Here is a 4,825-nt window from a genome sequence, read left to right as displayed (position 1 = left end):
TCCCTTACCTTGCCGTGATAAAATGAACAAGAAGTCACTTTTTATTAATTTATTTTTATGTATTTTTTTAAAAAAACTCATGACCCTGAGATCAAGACCTGAGCTGAGATTGAGATGGGCACTTAAATCACTGAGTTGCCTGGGTGCCCCAAGAAGTCACCTTTTAACAGGCACTCCTAGGAATCATCTTGTAAATAAACAACCGCTTTCTGGGCATGAGTGGCTTAAAAAAAATTGAGAAAAGAAGTCACATTATGGGAAGGTTTTGAGTTGGCCATTCAACCCAAAGGTTTAGAACTCTCTAGAATGCCTGATGACAGGCAACATGATGTAGTAAAACATCAGAGTTTCAGAAGGAACTCATCGCCCTGCTCCTCTTCCTCCCCAACACACACACATGCACACACACACACACACACACACCCCTGCACGGTCACCATGGAAAAAAATTAATTGATCTATCTGGGTCCTGGTTCCTTCATCTGTAAAGCGAGGATAATGATACTCATTTTGAAGCATTGTGTAAGAACCAGAGAGAAAGAAAGTCATACTCAAAAGGCATAATTAAATATAACTAACATTAAAGTTAGTAATTGAGAAGATTCCAAAGTAATGGGGCAATTTATGGCATAGAACCTAGAAGCAAACCACAGGCCGCATTGCCACTGAAAATGTATCTCCCAGCCCCGACTGCACTTAAACCCTAGGGTCACTGGAAACCTGGCGAAATGCTTCTCCAGTGGGTACAGCAGTAGACAAGTGCACCTTCTTCCCTGGATATTCCCCTTCCTCCTTACACAAAGAACAGATGAGAGTAGGAGTTCGAGTGGTCTACTTCTTGAATTCCAGCCCCATGAGTCTAAACTCCACACTCCACAGTCCACATCCAGCTGGGAAAACTGCTCTGAACGCCTCCAGGGCTGTCATTCACAGAGACCTCAATGGAAACAGACTGTTCTGAAGTCATGGGGTCCACAGTCTGAACATCGGCATAAGGTGCATTCTCTACAATTTGTCCTGGAAGTTGGTCACAAATTTTTGAGCCTAGCTAGGTTTTGCTGTATGAGCTGCTTAAGAAAGCTGAAGGTCATCACCTTTGGTAGACTTGAAGTGATACAGTCATCTTAGGAATTGTTTTCAAAAACCATTGATCGAGTTAATAAACACAGCCCTTAGCTTAAGAATTCACACCTCTCAGGTATTTACTACTACATGCCTACTAAATGGATGAACTAATGAGCCTTGACATAAAGGAGTGGGCAGTTAAATTCATTGCAAAATGGAGAATATTCTGGAAAGCATGCACAGCAGGCTAATAAACTAAGACGACTGGATTTGATCCAGTCTGGATTAAAGTAGATGGGTTAACAAGGGCCTCCCTTCTCTAAATTACCGTTTTGTTTTTTTTTTTTAAATCATAGCTACATATGGTATGTAGCCATTCCTACCACTGTATGTTTAACAGCTCCCACACACCTTTCTGATACTCTAGGCATTTTATCTATTTTATCGATTATTCCCATTTTTAAGACAATTTTATTTATTTATTTGAGAGAGAGAGCATGAGCAGCTGGCAGGGGCCCAGGGAGAGGGAGAAGCAGACCCTCCCTGAGCAGGGAGCCCAATCAGGGGTTGGATCCCAGGACTCTGAGATCACGACCTGAGCTGACGGCAGATGTTTAACTGATGGAGCCATGCAGGCGCCCGTATCTATTATTACTATTATTAATCATTGCATGCTGGATTGCTCTGCAGATGTATATTCTAATCATAATAAAAGTAGGAATAGAAATAATAATAATAACTCTTTCCACTACCTGCAAGACATTATACTTGTTGCCTTATACACATCTTCCAGAATTTTCATGTGTTAGATAATAATTTTACTGTATAGTTAAGATATTCTAAATTCATCCAAGGCCATCTGGCTAAATAGTGCGTGAATGAGAAGTCCCACCTAGATCTTCTCACTACTTGCTTCCCCCCCCCCCCATCTGACCAGGAGGACTGTTAATAAGCATAAGAATGTTGAAAGCACTTGGTATAATTATCTAATTTACCGTGTATGGCAGTAGCTTCCAAAGGACATGAACCTGGCCTTGGAGAATGAGGAGGAAGTAGTCACTGCATACTTCATATCAGAAGTAATAAATACACTATCAGTCATGTAAGCATCAGTTCCACACCACTATCAGTATATAATTTTCTTGATCTCTCTAGCTACAGAGCTCTCTCTTTCCTGGGAAGCTCGCTGGAATGTTCTGGAAAGCATGCACATGATCTGCAGCCTGATTTTTCTAAAACCCCAATCAGACCCTGCCACTTCTCAGTTTATCGCCAGATTTGACGCTGTATATCCCCGCTACCAAGAAGAGCATGGTCTCTAGATGGCCTTCCGGTCCCTTCGCATTCTAATTTCAACCCATCTGGCCAGCTGCAGGCCTGGCCCCTGCTCCCAAACTGCCAATACTGAAGCGTGGTGAGTCAACTAGAGATTTCAGAGGATCCCACTCCCCCACTCCTTTGCTTCTGAACATTTTTCTTTCTGCCTGAAATGTCCACGAGGATCTCTTATTCATATTATCTTATGGCTCATAGAATTTTTCCAAGGCCCACCAAGACAGCACATATATATTTCTATATCATTGTATCTTCATAGCCAGTGTCTGGCACGTAGTAGGCTTCAGTAAACATTTGCTCTGGATTAGTTCAAGGTAAAAAAAAAAAAAAAAAAGGAATTACATTTTCTGGGAAAACTCCCTGAAGTCCAGGAAAAGTTGTTTCTTCCTGTATGCTCCCTTGATATTCTAATTGCCACATTGTTATGCAATGAAATGATGTATTTCCATGCCTTCTCTGGGGCTAGACTCTGAGCTCCTGGGTGGCAGAGACCAAATCTTACTCATATGTGGGTCCTTAACAACCAGCACAGGGCCTGGCTTATAGGAAGCCTGCATAGATTTCCTGGAATTGAAAATATAATTCTAAAGCAATCACGTGAGCTGAGCAGGGCGGGTGTTACGCTTCTCATTTTACAGTTGAAGAAACAGGGACCCAGGGAGGAAAAAAGTCTTGACTCAATTTTCATTTGAAATCAGAGGCCCAGATGGGACTGGGACAATGCTCCCAGCCCCTCGTTATAATAAAGCAGTCTTGGTGGCCACTGTAACGGAGGAGGCCAGTGCCTTTCTGACCCATCTGCAGAGGCTGCTTCAGGTCTGCTCCTGAGACGGACACAAACACTCCAGTGTCTTCAGGCGACAGAACTGGATTAAAGGACTTTGCTTGGCAGTCACGGTGATAGTCTGCGAGAACTCATGAACTCCCATGGGGCCAGGGACAGAGTCCTAGGTAGTTTGTGAGAGCACTACGATGGTGAGAAGTGCCAGGACCCACAAAGCCATTTCCTGACCTTCTTTTCAAACTCTGGCCCTGTGGTGGCCTTCTGTCTACTCCTCCATGTCCTCTCTGGCCAGCTTCCAGGAACTTCTTATCTCTAGAGTAACTCAGCTGCACATAATTATAAATAGGTCCCCTTTCTACTCAAAACAGTCCTACTGTGGACAATAAATTGTATGGTCCCCTGTCCCTCCTGTGTTAGAAAATATGCATACGTCCATATAGAAGCTCAGAGGACTCCAAGAATCTTTTAAATCACTTTTCCCAGTCCCTTGCTTTTTTCTTTCTTTCCTCTTTTTTTTTTTTTTTCTTTTTTTTGTAAGATGTTCATCCACAACCATATTGCTTTTGGTTTCCCAAGATATACCAGTTTCAGGCCTTGAGACCCAAGCCTCTGGAGGAGTTCAAGATCTTGGCCTGGGGTGCTTCTGTCCAAACCAGAGGACTGGAGCCTTCCCAGAAAGTTGAGAATAACTGACCAGGAGGGGCGACCTGTGAAACTGCACCTGATTCTCCACGTTGAAAGCGTTTGTTGTACTGTGTGCACCGGGGTGGGGGAACGGCACGGGGGTGGATAACGGATGAGATCTTGCACAGCCCCGCCCGCGCTTGGTGGGAGCCAAGCGCACGTGAAAGCGTGCATGAGGGGGTCTATTTCAATGGATACCAAGGTCCTCTGGGCACTGCCCTGACAGGAGAATTAGTGATTAAATTCGGTCTGAGTTAAAAAGGTGTCTTCATGCTGAAAACACTCAAAGCCCCCGATGGTGGAGAGTGAGGGCTAGGGAGGTGGTAACAGGAGGGCGGTATCAACCCAAAGCAAGCCACTGTTTTCTTTTTAAATGGAGACTTGAGTGTTGGGGAGAGATAATGAAACTACTTTGTGAAACTACTGGCAGCACCGCTGATGCAAGGGATCACCAGCAGGGAAGAGCTCCTGGCAGCTTCAGAAGCGCAGTGGCCCGGTGCTCTCAGGATGCCCGGCTTTCCGGGGAAGCGCGCCAGGAAGAGGAACTAGGTACCCAGAAGCACCCCGAGCGCCGATGGAGCCGCTCCGGGGAGACGCGCGGGCAGCTGCGGCCCCGCCACTCCCGCTCAGCCGCCGAGGACGGCGGAGGTGCCGCGACCCTCGCTCCCGGTCGCGGGTGCGCTCTCTCCCAGCCCCGGGCCGCGGAAGGATATTGCGCGGCTGCCGAGCCAGGGAGCCGTGAGGCCGGCGCCCGCGCCCGCGCCGGGGCCGGGAGCTGCAAAGGCAGTGGCAGCGGCCGGCGGGCGCGGGGGAGCCGCCCGAGGACTGGCAGCGGCGGGGCTGATTGATGGGCGCCCGGCTCAATGAGGGGGGCCCGGGCGGGGGTGGGGCGGGGCCGGCCCTGGGCTGAGCCAGTCGCGGGTGCTGCGGGTGGGGGGGGGGGCGGAGGCTCCGTGG

The sequence above is a fragment of the Mustela lutreola genome, chromosome 9, assembly GCF_030435805.1.
Source record: "Mustela lutreola isolate mMusLut2 chromosome 9, mMusLut2.pri, whole genome shotgun sequence".
In the NCBI taxonomy this organism is placed as follows: Eukaryota; Metazoa; Chordata; class Mammalia; order Carnivora; family Mustelidae; genus Mustela; species Mustela lutreola.
Note: the sequence above shows the minus strand (reverse complement) of the source record.